Source organism: Choloepus didactylus, chromosome 11, assembly GCF_015220235.1.
Source record: "Choloepus didactylus isolate mChoDid1 chromosome 11, mChoDid1.pri, whole genome shotgun sequence".
Lineage (NCBI taxonomy): Eukaryota > Metazoa > Chordata > Mammalia > Pilosa > Megalonychidae > Choloepus > Choloepus didactylus.
Genome location: NC_051317.1, coordinates 43,348,279 through 43,367,638, shown reverse-complemented (window position 1 = coordinate 43,367,638; position 19,360 = coordinate 43,348,279). Strand labels below are relative to the sequence as shown.

Below are 19,360 nucleotides of genomic sequence, written 5' to 3'. Positions count from 1 at the left end.
AATTTAACACATCTGCCTCTTTTCAATTGATGAGATCTTGCCTCTGGCAAGCAACAAAAAAAGAAGACACTGGAGAACTGATAGAAGAACTCTCCACTGTGAAGTCAATGAAATCATTCTGGGCCTGGGAATAGCATGTCAGGACAAGCTGGCGCTGGCATCTGCTGCTGTATTGATTGTCAGGGTTTGTTCAAAAGCTCTGGGCAGCTGGACTGGTGTCTCCTTTCTCTTCACCCATCAATAGATGCTCCCTGAAGGCTTCCTTCCAGCTGAAGACACAGGACAGGAGCATCAGACATCCAATGCCAGGACATTAGTAGGAAAATTTCTTGCCACCACAACTACCAGCAGAGCCAGAAAGAGGTCAGTTTAGTGGGGGCAGGAGGGACTGGGACAGAAGGAGTAAAATGCGCTGATGCACCGAAGGGTAGGGTGCATGCCTACCTTTAAGATTTGGGATTAGTTTCAATTGTTTCAATTCTTTTAATGGCTAAATGAGTCAAAAGGGATTTTCCTCCCCTTTTTTGTCTCCTCCATCCTATTACCTATCATTTTACTTCAGAAATCAGTTTATCAAGTTTTATAAATATTTGGGGTGTGCATAAAATACTTCAAATTCCTTAGAGAGTCACTAATGTAAAATAATATTGCTATTAAAAAAGCCTCGTGAATAGAAGTAAAAATCTTGGTTCCATGAATGAATATCTGAAATAAAATACATACACACTCAAATATAACCCATGTAATCTAAATTGTTGATTTTCCTATATCAATTACCTATTTTTGAGTATTAAAAACACACAATTTCACAGGATCTGGGGTAAAATTTTATCACCTAGCACCATAACCCTGTGATTTTAACACTGCCATTTCCAGATTAAAATGTTTCTTAAAATGTGGTATACCCTAAGTGAGTTTACATTTTAAATATTATTTCAAATCTTACTATATGTTTTTAAACATTGATAAAAAATTATGCCATTGAACAGCTCTTCTACTTTTGAGTCTATTATATTTCTTATATTTTAAAATTTATTAAGAGATTAAAATTCTAAAGACATCAGTATAAAATATTGTGATAAAGCATTTAGTCTTAAGAGAATAATTTTTGTTCATTCAATTAGAATCAGCATGATACTGATTTAATCTAAAATAATTATTGCATATACATCTGCATATTCCTATACAGATACAAATATATAAATAATTTTGAATTGCTTAGGGAAATTTTATGATAAAAGTGTTTTGCCTTTCATTTCTATATTTTATGAGAATTTTAATTTTTTAGTACAGAAATACATTATCAGAAAGATTTTATTTTGTACCAAAATATTTGAGAAGCATTTAATAGATAGCTTTCATTGGGGTTTAAATGTAATTTCCGTCCTGGGAGCTTTATTGCGGGATAGATCTCAATAATTTTATTTTACTACAGGTTTCTATGTCATTTCTAAGTTAGAACCAATAGTATCTCCAGCTGAGTGTCAACTTTTCTAGGATTCCATGATACTGGCAATAAACTGGACAGGTAAAGTGAATCCATTTCACTGATCCCAGTGATCAATGACAAAAGGATGTAAATTGAAGATAGTGTTGCCCTGGAAGAAAATTCACATCAGTTTATAGACAGAAAAACCAAGCCTCGGAGAGTTTATTTTTGTGGGCTGAGACTGGAAAGCAAAACTCCAGATACACAATCATGGGATGTTATTGCATCATTCAAAAGGGGACTGTTCCATAGGGTTCTAGGCTAGGCATCTGACAATTGAAATACAGCCTTCATTGCTTTTTAAGTCAGAAATAATTTGGTGAACTTCTTTGGCTAATCCCCTCAGATATATAGGATCCCTCTAGGACCTATACTTTATCATTTATTTCATTTCAACATATATTTTTGAGCATCTAATATGTTAAAATTAATGTGTTTGGCACTATTAAATACACAGATATGTTTGAAAAACTCCTCTCTTCAGGAGCATAAACTTTACTGAGGGATAAGTAAAAATGCATAACCTGGTAATAAGAAAGCACCATATACAAAATATTAAATCTATCATATCCATTTGCTCTGGATATAAGATTCTAGCTCCATGTTTTGGTTTTGATTTTGATTTTAATAATACTTCTTGTGATGATATAACTAATAAACACAGGCCATTTGATCTATCAGCATAATAAATATATGTAGCTACCTCCACCCATGATAACAGTTTTGTGCTATATATGGACTTTGGGAGGAAAAATGAGTTGGAATTTTGGATACTGGAATGAATGTTAAGTCTAAATCTAAAGATGTGTTTCTTATAGGTATGCATAAACAAAAGAAGTAAATAAAATATAGTCTAAATATTTGTAATGAAATTCATTGTTCCTGAAACCAAATTCCTTATTCATGATTATTTTCACCTAAGATTAATTATAGTGTAAAGAAATCAACAACTCAGAAAGCTTTATAATGTAATTTATCACACTTTTACCATAGTTTCTCTATCAGTTACCCTGTAATTGCCTCCATAATTTTAAGTAATATCCATAAGCCACTAATTTTCATTTCAACATATATTTTTGATATCAAAGTTCTATGAACTGAAGACAAATATTTCTTACCTCCACTCTTGGTAGTATGAACAAATCAGCTCTCTAAACTCTCTATCTCCTCCTTGCTTAGTAGCTCCCAAGTTCTATTGGCAGTAATTTTGCTTTCCCCTTGCCAAGGCTGGTAGCTTTCATCCAATTTGTCGTTTGTGACCATAAGTTTAAAACCAATAGAATGATATAAATAATCCTATACAGTTAACAGCTATAATCATATATCCTTCTCTTTAGTTCCAATATTTCAGTCCCTGTACAACTTCAAAGTAAAAATGTGCAAAATATTATTTTTCCTTATATTCCACCAATCACTTAAAATCAAGCTACTTGCTGGTTTGCTTCGTATCTAGACTGTACTTATCTCTGCAGCTTTTTGTTGTTTTTGATGTGGGTTTTTTTTTTTTTTTCCTGGAGTATTCAATTTCACTTCTTTCTTGGCAGATAAAAAATCTTTCGTACCATATAACTATTATCATTTAGCTTCTTATTTATTTTATATATTGCTAAGAACACCTTCTGTCTTTGACTGATGTCTCACTGGCGTCTTATTTTGATTGAATAAGTTGCTTCATATTGGTAAACTGTGTTTCTTTGTTGCTCTTTGATTTTTCCTGGAGTCTCCAATTGCATTTATTTTGTTCTTGGCATTAGCCTTCATTATACAGTAAAGTTCTTATTACATATATATTATACTATCTGATTTTTATTGCTGAATCTGTGCCTCAATTCTGAGTTGGACTTGTGATTCTCTAGACCTACAGCCCAGATTCATTCTGGAAATTTTATTCTCTGCTCTCTGGGATTGGAGCTCTGTATCCTCTAACTTTCACTATCTCCTATTGATGGAACATTGTCCCAAGTAATTTCCTAAGAGTTCACAGGAGAAGAATGTTCTGACTCCTAAAACATTTATATTTGGACCTCAAAGTTAATATTTTGACTAGTTGAAGCAGTATAGGATGAAAATTATATTGAAAGCATTCTACTATACATAAACTTGAAAAGAAATCCAGGGTAAATCTGATTCTTTTTGGTAGGCAAATAGATAATCTCTTTCCTACCTCCTACACCAATGCTTCCATCATTTATCCATGAAGTGGTAAATCCATGAATGATATGTCTCAAATGGTAGTTGCTTTCCACCCATCTTCCTTGGATGTGAAGACATATGTCTCTTTTCAGCTCTAGAAAATTTCTGTTGTTATTGTATAATGGTCCCCTCCCATTGTCACTGTTTCTTTTGTTTGGATTGCCTATTAGTTGGTTATTGCACCCCATAGATTAAATATCTGTGTAGCTATTCCTGTTACCTACTGCTGCATAACGAATCACCCCAAACTTTCACATACTTTCTGAAGCTGGGAAAAAACAGGAACTTTCACACAATGTTTACGGAAATTTTAATTGACACCTTATTTTTGCAATGCAGGTTGATAATTTAAAATGACCTACCCTTTGATTATTATTTTCCATGTTTTTTTCAACAAACATATTTTCACAAGTCCTCCAGACAGAGTGTCCATGCATGTTAATTGAAGAAAAAGTTTGTGATACTAAAGTAAACCCAGAAATTATATTTTAAATTCTCCAATAGGGGTCTACTTAAAAAATAAAATGCATCCAACCAATGGAATGTTTTACAGACATTAGAAAGACAACTCTTTTGTGACTTAGTAAAAGTAAAATTGCAAAACAAATTCTATGTTCTTCTGAGGGATATGCTAATATGTTTGTATACACACCTATATTTGTATATATGTGACAAACAATTATCACCCTGCAATTTATGTGTATATAGAAAATATACAAAAGGGTGGTTCTTAACAGAGATTCTTTCAGATACAAGATTGTAAAGGGATAGGAGAGGTGTAGGAGGAAACTTTTGTCTTTTTATATCCTGATATATATGTTTTCATGTATCATTTGAGAACTTAAAAATACTAAACAGCATTTTTGAAAAGAAACATGGCTTTTCAGAAGGATGAAAGGTGAGAAAGCACTATGACTAGAGAACTGTTGTGGTTTGAAGCTGTGCGTACCCCAGAAAAACATGTTCTTAAACTTAATCTATTCCTGTGGGTGTGACACCATTGTAAGAAAGAACTTTGTTGAGATTACTTCAGTTATGTTATGACTCAACTCAGTTAGGATGGATCCTAATCTTATCACTGGAGTCCTTTATGAGCAAAATGAAATTCAGACAGATAGAGAGAAAGCCACAAAAGGAGCAGCCAGAAGTTGAGAATCAGTGGAACCCAGAAGAGAAGGGAAAGACCAGAAGAGGCCGCCATGTGCATTGTCATGTGACATAAGAGCCCAGGACCAAGGATCACCAGCAGCCAGCCTCAGAAAGCCAGGAAGAAAGCATTACCTTGATGATACCTTGATTTGTACTTCTCCTAGCCTCAAAACCACGAGCCAAAAAATGCCTATTGTTTAAGCCAATTTTTTGCATGGTATTTGATTTAGCAACAAAGAAACTGAAACTGAAGCTGTGAAAGGACAGAAGAGGGGCTGCCAACCTGGTGAGGGAGTCTATCATAGAAGGTTACAGTTTCTCAAGGCCTGTGTAAGAAAGTTCCAGAGACTGGTTGGCTTAAACAAAAGGAATTTATGGTCTCACACTTCTGGAGGCTAGATTCCAAAATCAAGATGTCAGCAGGATTGTACTTTCTCTGAAGTCTGTAGGGTTCTGGCGGCGGCTTGCTGGTTATTTAATCTCTGCCTCAGTCACATGGTAATCTGTCTCCTTCTCTCCCACTGCATCCAATTTCCTTGGCTCATAACAGTTTCAGTTACATTGGATTAAGGACCATCCTAATTCAGTTTAGCCTCAACTTAACTATTACATCTTCAAAGATCTATTCACAAATGGGTTCATACCCTAGGACTGGGGGTTAGGGTTTGAATATGTCTTTGTGAAGGACATGATTGAATCCTTAACAGAAGGCTTCTTGAAAGAAGGGGTGTCTGAGTTGTTTTCATTGACAGAAAGGACTTAGTCACACAAACAAAGAAGGAATATCCTGATCAGATTTGCATTTTAGAAAAATGACTGGTTGAATGTGGATGATATGATATAAGGTGAGATTGGAGTCAGGGATTTCAGTGGTCATTTGTAATAATAAATAAAATCCAAAATAACTTATTCATTACCCAGTAGACTGGAAATGAAAAAGTTTGGACCAATTACATTTTGCATGGGAAATATGGATATTGTATTAGTTTCTATTGTTTGTGTAACAAATTACTACAGATTCTGTGGCTTAAAACAGCATCCATTTATAATCTCAGAGTTCTGAAGGTCAGAAATCCAAGCTCAGCTGGGTCCTCTACTTAGAGTCTCAAAAGGGAAAAATCAAGGTGCAGACAGGGCTGTGCTACTTTCTGGAGGTTCTGTGTATGAATTTGCTTCCATGCTCATTCAGGTGATTTGCAGAATTCAGTTCCCTTTGGTTATAAAACTGAAGTTCCTGTTGTTTTGCTGGCTGTCAGCCAAGGACTTGTCTTTGCTTCTAGAGACAGATCACATTCTTTCTCGTACTTTCCACATGCTCCTTCTCCAGCAATGGTGGGTCAATTCTTTCTCTGGATTTGAATCTCTCTAACTTTTCCTTCTGACTCATCTTTCTTATCCCAGCCAGAACATACCCTCTACTTTTAATGGCTCATGTAATTACATTGGACCTATCCAGATAATCCAGGATAATCTCCCTATTTTAATGTCCATAACCTTAATTATGTCTGCAAAGTCCCTTTTGCCATATAACATAACATATTCACATGATACAGGAATTAGGGCATGAGCATTTGGGGGAGGGGGCACATTATTTGGCATCCTACAGATGTAATGTTCTTGATACAGAGTAGATAGTTGATGAATCTATTGTAAAGTCAACCACTTCTCATCATCTCTGCTGCTAACCATTCTGGTCTAAATCACCATCATCTCTTGCCTAGAGTAATCAATAACCTCTAAACTGATTTCTGTTTTTTTCCACTTTTGTTTTCCTGTCTTTCAGTCTTGACGCAGCAGCCAGAAAGGTTTATCTGAAATGTAAACCAAATACCAATTTCAGCTTAAAACTATCTACTAGTTTCCCATTACAATAAAGACAAAATCCAGCCTTGTTATGGTGTACAAGATCTGACCACTTCCACCTGTCTGCATTATTTGATTCATGGCCTCTAAGTCCAGTTGCAGGAGATTTCTTCTTTTCTTTACTCCATAGATAACAAAGATTTTGAATTTCCTTTTCTGTTTACCTAGAATGGCCCTCCACCAAAACTTTCTTCATTTGGGTCTCAGTTTAAAGATTTCCTCTTCATTGAGGTCTTTCTTGACCACCTTACCTAAAGAAAGACGTCTTCCTCTCACCAAGTCACTGTATATCCTATTACCTGTTGTTTTTGTCATAACTCGTATCTATCAAATATCTTCTTACTCATCTACCAGTTGATTAGTTTATTGCAGATGCACCACAATTAGAATAAGCTTTGAAGGACCAAGGCTCTTGCCTGTCTTGTTCACAGCTTTACCACCACCAGTGTCTACAAACATGACTGTCACAAAGTAGATACTGATCAACATCTGTTGTATGAATGTTTGATAAATGAATGAAGCACTTTTTACATTCCCCTTCTCTGTTAAAGAAGAATAAGACAAAAAATGACTTAGGAATTTGAGGGCTATTAATCAAGATGCATGTTTGGAGGTTTGATATGATCATCCCAGTTTTGAATATGTTAACTTTGAGATACTTGTAAGACTGCTTGAAATATCACAAAGCACTGACTTGTAAAAATAGACTCACTGGAATCAGAGATATAATCCTACACCAATATATATAAGCCAAATCCAGGCACAGATGCAACTAAGCTCTTTGGAGAAGCTCCAAACCTGTGAGATGCAGGTCTTGAAGGCTCTTGCCTACATAGACACATTTTGCAATTGTAGTAATAGAAAAGCTCTAACAATATGTACATGAGGTGTTGAGAACACCGTTCAGATTTGGGGGTTCTTAGATTATTGTTTTGTTTTGGTTCCATTTGGTTAATCATTCCAGGGTAAACATACTACATAACTAACTTCCATTCTCCATCTAGTAGCATCTCACAAATTCTAGACTTATTAGTAATAAGAAATCTTGACAGTGAATATGTTTACAAGGACAAATAGGGTCATCACTGACTCTTGCATCTGGAGAAGAGGAGCAGGGAGTTATAGGCCCACTGTGAATCCTTTCCTGCCAGCCTCTCAAGAGGAAAGGTCCATAGGAAGTTCGATAGGGGGATTTGAAGCTTAGGAAAGAGATCCAGGTTGAAGATTTGAGAGTCATCAGCACCTTTGTGGAGGCAGAGCTATACACATAGATAAGCTCTTCCAGAGAATTTGTCTGAAAAATGCACACTACCTACCATAAGTATCTGGAGCATAGGAGGCACTCGATAAGTGTTAATTGAATGGACTGCAATGAAGTTCTAGTTTAAATTGCTAAATTATTAACAAATCTAGAGAACTAATTTTCAAATAACATTAGATACAAAAAATGTTGAAGCTAGTCCAAAAAAAAAGTTGAAATTTGGGGGAGAAAAAGAGAGATCTAGTTCTTTAGTAGGGTTAAATGTTATAGCTTGATATGCTGGGAAATGGATATTAAGCTGTAGATTTTTCTTTACTAACTTTTTGTTTGTTGCTGTATAGAGAGACATGGCACATCATTATTGAACAGAATATATATTGGAGTTTTCTCCATTTTTCTCAAAATTTCAACTAAGTTCAAACCATAAGCATAAGGGTCTCCATATTCCAAAGAAGGTACAAAGGAGTTAAGAAACAACTACTCAAGGGTTTACTAAAGGAGGGAAGATTTGGCCCCACGACTATCACCTTTCCACTCTATCAATACACATTCAAGAAAAGGCCAGGGAAACAAAGAGGGTTTATTAAAGTCAGCAGAGAAAGAAATGTAGATGTAGTGAGCTGAGCTACACCCTGCAAGTTAACAAGGGTTCTTAAGGATCCTCTCTCCCCTTACTCTAAAAGTTACAAAAGCAGCAAAAGTAAGATAGAAAAGAAATAGTTGATAAACAGAATCTTCCCTCTTCCCTGTTGAGCAAGGTGGGGGCGGGGAGCGGAGAGAAACTTCAAATGGATTGGGGGCTGGGTAGAAGAATGAAATCGTGCTGAAAGAAATTGGAAAGCTGAGGAATCTAGCAATGTGTTTGTTATGGATTGATGGTCATATTACCAGAAGCTGTATGTTTATAGTAACAAAACGTCAATGAAAAATATTGCAAACCAATTATGTAAACATTATCGGTATATATACATATATGCACACATAAATACGCATCCCTTTATACGCAATCCTAATGCATTTATGTCCATGAAGATACATATAACACATATAACCATTTTTAAGGCAAATCTAGCAGTCATTATTTTCAGTTTCTTTCTTGCAGGATTTAATTCAACTCAATCAATATTTAAATGACTTATGAGCAAACATATTTCCTATGTATTGTCGTATACAAAAAAAAAAAAAGTGAGACCAGCCTTTCCTTCAAGGAGTCAGCTGTAGAATGAAAGCAATCATACAAATTTTTAACATTCAATGGAAGTGTCATAAATTTACAGATCAAACAATACACCGAGTTGTTTGAATTAGCAAGAGCTTAGTTAAAGAGCAGGAGAAAGCCTGCAAGCAAGGAAGACAAAGGTAGCACTGGAGGAAACAGTTACTGCATAAAGGTCTGCAATCAGAAAGGAAGGTGGTTTATGCCTTTTAAAGCATATATTCTGAAAATATTTTCATCTACTAGAATTTAAACTGCACCATTTTTTAATCAAAAGCTAAAGAATTTTCAGGGATTGTTCAAGTCTTATTTAGGTTCTTGAATTTAATAACTGACTTAACTTGATTATACCTGGAATTAATTAATAAATAAATAACTTGAAGTAAGTCTCATCAAGGCAATTTTCAAAGGAACTCATTGACTTTGTGAAGGTCCAAGTTCAAGTATTCAATACACTCTCCCCGAGTTCCACAATTTTTAATGAATTAAAGGAAAGTGGAAGGGCAAAGAATTATCTTTACATTCTATTGTTTCTAATAATGAGCTCTATTTTTATGCATTAATCCTCATAAAATTGTTGATATTTGAACATATTTTACCTACCAAAACCAATTCATATGGTTCAACCTAATAAAATTTCATTTTGAAATTATAGCTCTGCTTTCAAAAATATTGCATTTAGGATATATTGTAAGTTTTATATGCTTTTAATCTTGTTAATCATCCAAGTCAATGACAAACATGCATGTTCAAAGCAGTCTTATTATTCTAATATGTTAAAATTAAAGTCATCGTATGGTGCATTTAATGGTGGGTAACATTGACTTAGTTATATACTTGTATTCTGGGGGATAAAATATGGGTGTAATGAAGATAAAATGGGTTTTAATAGAAATAGCATTTGCTCTCTACCATCTCTGGTTATATTTTTAGCTAGCCCATGTAATAAGTGACAACATCTCAATAAAAATATCAGACATGGTATTCAAAGTGCATTAGCCTTGTGACTGTTATAATAACAGGCTCCTTGCTGGGTACACATTAGTCTTTCAGGATCATGCAGCTGGTAAAGGATGAGATTTTATGAAACAGCTATTTAAATGTGAATTGCTCTTCAAGCTGCCACTGGTAATAGTGGACTCTCAAAGAAATTTTCTCCATTTCAGAAAATTAACAATCTCTGGGGAGAAATATTCTCAAAGAGTCACTTAAGAGTTATGGCACTTTTCTTAGGTTCATAAAGATTACCACACCTACCAAAGTACATGACCCCAGGGATGTGTCCTTGACCTTCATGTTCTCATATACTTTCTTAAGCTCACTGATTTCAAGATCTATTCCATCTTAAAGACTTAAAACAAAGAAAGTGATTTGCTTTCTCCCCCCACACATCTAAGCCTAGATTCAGAAAAATAACTAGATGTTATATCTCTGGAAATTGCAAGCAATTTTAAAGTCTCTACTTTTTATGCCTCAAGAATAGATCATAGTTAAAAAGAGGTCAAATTCAATTACAGATTTTGAAAATTGAAGATGTGACCAAAAAATACTGTTTGAATGCCTATGATTTATTTACCATAAAGGGAAGAAGTAATTATGTAGATGGTCAATTACATAAACTAGGTGTGTTATTGTATTGTAACCAATTATATTTGGAAGTTAGTTCTGTATTGTATTGTAACCATACAGAAAATGATAGAAAATTGCTTTTGGGTTTTTTTTTTTTTTTTTTTTTTTTGGTTCAAGATGTTGAAAGCTATGCCTGACGTAGAATAGGAAAGTTTATGATTAATAAATTCCCTAGTAAAAATGGATGATCTGTGTTTTGTTTGCACTGTTGAAGACATTCCCTGAGGTACTCTCTGAAGCCCTATCTTGTAATAGTATAAATATGGCATTTTTATTTTGGAATTAGTGATATAAATAATATGTATTTCATTTGATATATGCATATACACATACTCCCTAATATTATGAGAATAATTATTAATGTTCCATTTCATGTTTCCAGATGTTTTTCCCCTTTTGTTTTTGCTTTAATATAAAATGGAACTTATTATCCTCACTATTCAGTAACTTTTTGTTTCAATTAATATATCTTAGGAAACTTTCTATTATAATACACAGTGTTGGGGATTGAATCATGTCCCCCACAAAAGGCACCTTCCAGTCCCAACCCTTGGTCCTCTGGGTATGGACTCATTCATGAAAAAGACCTTTGATCTTATCAGTGAAGGTACCCAAACTGATGAGGATGGGCCTTAATCCAACCTGCTAAAGTCCTTATAGTCAAAGGAAATTGGAAACAAGAAAAGAGAAGCTGTGGGGAATAGCCAGAAGCTGGTAGTCAGTGACACCTGGAAGAGAAAGGAGAAGATGCTGCCATATGCAATGTCATATGACTGAAAAACCAAGAAACCCCAAGGTTTGCTAGCCATCCAGAAGACACCGACCCAGGATGAAGCAAGCTTACAGCTTCTGATACCATGAGCCAATAAATTCCTGTTGTTAAGCCAACCCATGGTATGCATTTTGTTGGCAGCTGGATAACAAAAATACAAAGTGTCCTGACTTACTTTTTTTAATAGCTTCAAATTGTTCCAAATAAGTGTCAAAATACTACAATTATTTAATGAGAACATGAGCATTCCAGTTTCTTTAGTTTCTAAGAAATGAAATCATTTTTAAAAAAAGATGTTCACTAATTTGATGAGGAAAATGTGTCACGTCATTGTTGTAATTTATATCTCCCCAGGCTACTTTAAAGTTGAGCACCTTTCAAGGTATTTGCCATTTATATTTCTTGGTATATTTCTTGTCTATTCATTGCCTTTGATTCATTCCACTTTTTCTTTTGCTTGCTAGCCTTTCTTTTTGTTTGTTTGTATATTGAGTTTAAAATTATGAATAAAATCCACTAGGTTCTACAATTTCTAGTAATTGGCCACACTTTTGCTTTATAAAACTTGTAAATAGTGAGATTGCCATATTTGTCTTTATCTTTTCCTTTATGTCTTCTGGGCTTTGACTCTTCCTTAGAAAGCCACTTCAACAGCTTGATTTAAAAATATTTTCCTATATTCTCATCTACTGCAATTGTAGGATTAACATTATTACTTTAATCCATAGTGAATGTATTATAAAGATCAATAAAAGTAGGAATCAATTTTTTTTCAAAAATATAATAGATTGTCCCAAGAACTTGTATCAAAGGCTCTATTATTTCTCTATTGATTAGGAATGTCCCATTTTTCATACACTACATTCATACACACACACACACACACACAAATTCATGATGGCACTTTCTATTGTTTCATAATTTTTATCTCATCCTGCACCAGTACTATCTACATTAATTATTTTATAGTTCAACATAATTTTTAAAGTGTTATTTTTCACTAATACATTAAATGCACTCTAAATGTGATTTTGGGCATTCATTCAGAAAATATTAAGTATCAATATATATGAGAAATCAGAATAAATCATTATCAGACACACACTGTGCCCCACCAGCTCACTTGTAGATTATTTATTTTTTTAATTCCTTCCTTCCTTCCTTCCTTCCTTCCTTCCTTCCTTCCTTCCTTCCTTCCTTTCTCTTTTCCTCTCCTTATTTCTCTCTTTTAATCATCTCCATGCCCAGAGAACAAGTCTCTGAAAGGCATCCATGAGTCTTTCTAGGCTAAAGGGACAAAAAAATCAATGGAGAAACACAGGTGCTACTAGTTGACAAAAACCATAAGGTCAACATGGGGCAGAGTGTTATGTCTGAAGCTCTTTGAAAAAGGACACAAACACAAATGTTAGGGCTAGAGGGAGAAAAACACACAAACTTGTTTTTTGTGAAGCTGACAATATGAGCCAAGCTTTAAGAAACTGATATTACTGCCAGATGAAAACAAATGCATTACTGGGTATGAAATGGTTGCCACAGTTATTGAAAACAATGTAACAGTTTCAACACTGGGTATACACACACATCTTTCTTACAGTAATACTATAATTATAAAATAAACCTCTGTGCTTTTCCATTCAAGTTTACATGAACACATGTCTATGCTTGAGTATATTAAATATACACTATTTTATAAATGAAATGGATGGATAAGAGAAGAATAGCATGGTCTAGAAAGAATATAATTAGCTTTTTTTTTTTTTTTTTTACCAGCTCTGTGAGCCCTGGACAATGCCCCACCCCACCTCCCAGGACCTCAGTTTCCCCTTCAAACTATGAAATGATCACTGGTTTCTGATCAGGGTCTTAATTGGAGTCTGTAAGGGTCATAACAGGGAAAATGAGCTATTTATTTTTATTTTATTTTTTAGATTTTGATTAATTTTTATTTTTTGCAAGCACTATTCCTTCCTTCATCCTCCAGTCCCTCTCTCCTCCATAACCTCTAATCTGCTTTCTACCTCTCGAATTTTCTATTTCTAGTCATCTAAGTGATATCATACAACTTTGTTATGTGCCTTGCTTTTTTCACATATGAAAAAAGCATATGCATAATGTTGTCAAGTTTCTTCCATGTTGCAGCATGTGTCATAACTTCATTTTTTTCTTATCTCCAGGTAATACTCTATTGCATGTACATACCAAATTTTGTTTGTCCATTCATTTGTTGATGGACATTTAGGCTGATAGAAGCCTTTAGCTATTGTGAATAATGCTTCTATAAACACTGGTGTACAAGTATCTGTTTGCAATGCTCTTTTCACTCTTTGGACATATGACTAGTGTGGTTGAAATTATGGCTTGCAGTCATATCAGAAGTGGTGTTAGAGTTTTATGTGAGGAGGGAAGGGGATGACTTGGACCCCATCTGGAGACTGCCTATATATATATATATTGCAAACACTTTGCTTACTTGACTGAATTTTCACTGGATGCTTTGAATTGTCAACTGGAGAATTAAGCAGACTAAAAATTAAGGAGAATAATAATTTAGCTTCCCTTTGGCACTGCTGTTGTGTTGATGGTGGAAAATCTTGAGGGCCAGGCTAAGCAATTTGGATGCATGAGAGTGTTTAAATATTTTGAGCATAGGAAAGTTACAGGCAGCATTTTAGAAATTTTAATCTGATTTAGTATGCAGAGGTTAGAAGACAAAAATAATGTACTTTGAACTTTTATTTAAGAAGTTACAAAATATTACAAATATGAGATTAAAAAAAGTCTGAATTAGGAGCAGGGCAATGAGGAGAGAAGCTAAGATGGCGGCATAGAGAGGAATGGAAGACTGTTAGTCTCCCCCGGAACAAATCATAAATGACCAAAAAAATAGTAAATAACCTGGAATAACTGTGGGGAGACAAACATGACTGACCACGCATCATCTACCAACCTGAATTGGGAGGAATGCCCAAGATCGCAGCATAAAATCTGTAAGTAAAAACTGTGGGCCCACACCAAGAGCCAAGAGCCCCTCCCTCACAGAAGCCTTGCAGTGCTACAGAGCAGCACTCTCTGAGCCCAGCTCCAACTGGGATTTTAATGTTAACTGCTCAATACAGACAGCGAATCCTCAACAAGCAGACAGAGGCTTTTGGTGACAACAGACCTTGGGAGAGTTAGAGGATTTATCTGTCTCAGGACAGGGAGCCCAGAGGATCAGGTGCTATCCCTGGGTGATGGGTGAATCTGGAAGCTTTCTATTCCTTTCTCTCTCTGTGGAGAAAGCCTCAGCCATTTTCAGCCCTCAGCACTTTGCAGTAAAGAAAGCCTCAGCCATTTTAAAATCGTAGCACTTTGACCGGCAGAGTCAGAGAAACAAAGAACTTACTGATATGCAGATGACCTCTTTGGAGGGGGCATAGCTTCCCAAGAGGAAAGGGAGGGGCCCAGCTCTACTGCCTGCCTTACCGGAACCAGACCCCAAAGCCTGGGGGAAAAGAGCCACAGGCCACACCCCCTTACACCAGCCAGTGACAGACTGATAGGTGCACCTGCCAGGCAAAAAAGCACAGGGTGTATCAATTCTCTAAGAAAAACTATCAGGGAAATATATTTCCTCCTTCTGTGACCTGAGCCTGTTCTCATCTAGGAAAACCTGATTGGGATGGCCTAGGAGGGCAGATTCCTAGACAACAGAAAACTACAACCTACACCAAGAAAAACAAAGCTATGGCCCAATCAAAGGAACAAATGTACACTTCAACTGAGATAAAGGAATTTAAACAACTAATGCTAAATCAATTCAAAAAGTTTAGAGAAGATTTGGCAAAAGAGATAATGACTATAAAGAAAACACTGGGCATACATGAGGCAGAAATCGGAAGTTCAAAAAAACAACTAGCATAATCTATGGAAATGAAAGGCACAACAGAAGAGACAAAAGACACAATGGAAACATACAACAGCAGATCTCAAGAGGCAGAAGAAAATACTCAGGAACTGGAGAACAAAACACCTGAAAGCCTACATGCAAAAGAGCAGATGGAGAAAAGAATGAAAAAATATGAGCAATGTCTCCGGGAACTTAAGGACAAAACAAAGTACAAGAATATACATATCATTGTGTCCCAGAAGGACAAGAGAAGGGAAAAGGTGCAGAAGCAATAATAGAGGAAATAATCAATGAAAATTTCCCATCTCTTATGAAAGACATAAAATTACAGATTCAAGAAGCACCTCATACTCCAAATAGAATAGATCTGAATAGGCCTACTCCAAGACACTTAATAATCACATTATCAAACATCAAAGACAAAGAGAGAATCCTGAAAGCAGCAAGAGAAAAGCAATCCACCACATACAAAGGAAACTTAATAAGGCTATGTGCTAATCTCTCAGCAGAAACCATGGAGGCAAGAAGGAAGTGGTGTGATATATTGAAGATACTGAAAGAGAAAAACCTCCAACCAAGAATCCTATATCCAGCAAAGCTGTCCTTCAAATATGAGGGAGAGCTCAAAATATTTTCTGACAAACAGACAATGAGAGACTTTGTGAACAAGACACCTGCCCTACAGGAAATACTAAAGGGAGTGCTACAGAGTGATAAGAGAAAACAGGAGTGTGTGGTTTGGAACACAATTTTGGGAGATGGTAGCACAACAATGTAAGTACCTGAACAAAGGTAACTATGAATACAGCTGAGAGAGGAAGGTTGGGAGCATGTGAGACACCAGAAGAAAGGAGGAAAGATAAAGACTGGGACTGTGTAACTCGGTGAAATCTAGAGTATTCAACAATTGTGATAAAATGTACAAATATGTTCTTTTATGAGGGAGAACAAGCAAATGTCAACCTTGCAAGGTGTTAAAAATGGGGAGGCATTGGGGGAGGGATGCAAGCAATGTAAACTAGAGACTATAACTAACAGAATCATTGTACTTTGCTTCGTTTAGTGTAACAAAGGTGATATACCAAGGTAAATGCAGATAAGAGGGGGAGATAGGAGAGGTGTGTTAGACACCTGACATTGGTGGTGCTGTCTGACACTTTACTCTACTTTGATTTAAGGTTATTTTTCCTTTTGTTGCTTCCTAGCTGTCATTTTTTTTTCTTCTTTCTTTTTTCTTTTTCTTTTTCCTCTCTACCTTCTTTGACTCTCCCTCCTGCCTTGTGGAAGCAATGTAGATGCCCTTATATAGACAGTGGTGAGGGTGGTGAACACATAAATATGTGACCACACAGAGAACCATCGACTGGTTACTTAGGATGGACTGTATGACATGTAAACAAAACCATCTTAAAAAAAAAACAAAAGGGTTGGTGACAAAAACTCGAGGGCAATATACTGAGTGAAATAAGCCAGACACATAAAGATAAATATTGCAGGGTCTCACTGATAGGAACTAATTATAATATATAATTTCATAGACACGAAAGATAAAGTAGCAAGATACAGGATGAGGCTAAAGAATGGGGAACAGTTGCTTAGTATGAGCAGAATGTTCAACTAGGATGAACCTAAGTGTTTGGAAATGAACAGAGGTGTTGGTAGCAAGATGTGAGAATAACTAACAGTGCTGAATGGTGTGTGAATGAGGTGGAAAGGGGAAACTCAGAGTCATATATGTCACCAGAAGGAAAGTTGGAGGTCAAAAGATGGGAATGTATAAAACTGGATCCTATGGTGGGCAATGTCCATGATTAACTGTACAAATATTAGAAATCTCTTCCATGAACCAGAACGAATGTATGACAATACAATTAGAAGTTAATAATAGAGGGGCATATAGGAAAAAATATATAACTATTGCAAGCTATATACTACAGTTAGTAGTATTTCATTGTTCTTTCATAAATAGTAACAAATGTACTATACCAATACTATGAGTCAACCATTGAGGCGGGTTGGTTAGGAATATGGGAGGATTTGAGTTTCCTTTTCTTTTTTTTCTTTTTTCTTTTCTTTCTTTTTTTGTCTTTGGCTTTACTTCTTGTCTGGAGTAATGAAAAGTTTCTAAAAATTGAACAAAAATTAAGTGTGGTGATGGATGCACAGCTGTTTGAGGGTACCAGGGACAACTGATTGTACACTTTGGATCTTTGGATAATTGTATGGTATGTGAACAATCGCAATAAAAATTTTAAAAAATTAAAAAAATAAAATAAAATAAAAAAAGAGCAGGGCAATGAACCTGAAGAGGGGTAGAAATGAGAGAGAATGAAAACTAAGTGTCAAATAAAATTGAGAGTCTAGCAATTTGGATAAAGTATAGAAAGTTTTTTAAGATTGCCTCAATGTTTAGAAAAAGAGTGCCTCAAAAACATTTATACCTTTAAGGAAAATAGGTCAGTCAAGAGTAGGAGCCATTGTTAGGAAAAATACAGTTAAATTATATATCTATGAAGTTTTGGATGATAGCATAGAACAGAAGGCCTACCTGCAACATGAAAATAAGGCACTGATGCCTAGGAGAGAAGACAAAACTGGAGAAATAAATTCGGGAATATTTTTTAAAGAATTATATATTCAATTATTTAACATATTGAATTCTTCCAAGACTATGTAGAGCAGCACCAAGTATTGCAATTGGTCCATGAAGAAAATTGGTAACCTACACCAATAAAATTGTGTCGCTCAAGAACATTCCAAGTGCCAAAATGAACTGTAAATCAACCCCACCGTTATCGAAATAATGTTGTGCCACACGTTATAAAAAATTAGAATTCAATTAACAAAAAAAATCCTTAATATTCTACTGCTTTGAGCAACAACTGCTTCCTCTTTACAAATTTTTAAAGTCAGAAACTCTCTCTTGTCTGCTTGAACAATGCCCGACTTTCCTTGCAAACATATAATTAAATCTTACTTAAAATATATTTTACCAGGACTCTACTTGTTATCAAAATTCACATTTGAATATAATTTTTTTAAATGTAATAACTTTTTGAAGTTTATTTAAATGTGAGCACAAGGACCCAATTCCTGTGTAAAACTTAAATTACTGGAAAAGTGTTCAGGAAACATTTGAGAGAGAGTAGGGTGATTTCTTGGGTTGTTCTCTAGCACGTAGAAGAAAATATAATATTGAGCTGTCTAGGACTGAAGTGTCCAGGTGTCTGGCCTCTGGCTTAGTTTCTTCATTTCTTCCTGCATGCAGATTTTCCATAAAGGACAAAAGCCATATTTCCAAATTGTAATTTTAAATTTTTTTCCACATAAGCAAAACATCAAAAGGATTCTCTCTTCTTACTCTCCATTATTCACTAAGTGAATGCCATATTTTATTTGAACATTGGCTTTCTTATTCTTCCTATATTTTGTTGTTGATTTTGTGTTTTTTTTGTTGGAAAAATCAAGCACGTGCCTTTTTCATGACTTCTCTAAGATGTTCCTCTTCCCTAATGACTGATGTCCTTGCTCCTGACAGCATCTTTTGCTGAGCTCTCTAACTCAGGCTGACTGCTTTCTCAGACGGTGCTGTCATACCATTTATTTTCGTTGCACATCTTAGTTCATCTTTGCTTTGATTCCATTTCTTCCTCTTTCAAGGATTTGTACTTCCTCTTGTCTGGTTAATAACTGTAGGTTTCCTGAGCTTGTGAAATGTACTCCTGTAGAGATTTTGCATTTCTGAAAATGCTTTATTCTTCCCTCTTATTAAATGAATAGTTTGGCTGACAGCAGAATTCTATGTTCAATTTTTTTTCCCCTCAGAACTTGGAAGTTTATTTGTTAATAACAAGTATGATATTGAACTGATACTTAATCCATTATAGGTGATCCTT

General features: G+C 35.3%; 1 long non-coding RNA gene across 1 annotated transcript in view; it reads left to right on the top strand.

Annotated features, from left to right (window-relative positions):
- Window positions 1–233: 233 nt before the first annotated feature.
- The window catches only part of LOC119505860, a 56,532-nt gene continuing 37,405 nt past the window's right edge, over window positions 234–19,360 (top strand). Inside the window, exon 1 of the long non-coding RNA XR_005210890.1 lies at window positions 234–363. This is a non-coding gene — a long non-coding RNA (uncharacterized LOC119505860). The remainder of the gene's footprint in view (window positions 364–19,360) is intronic.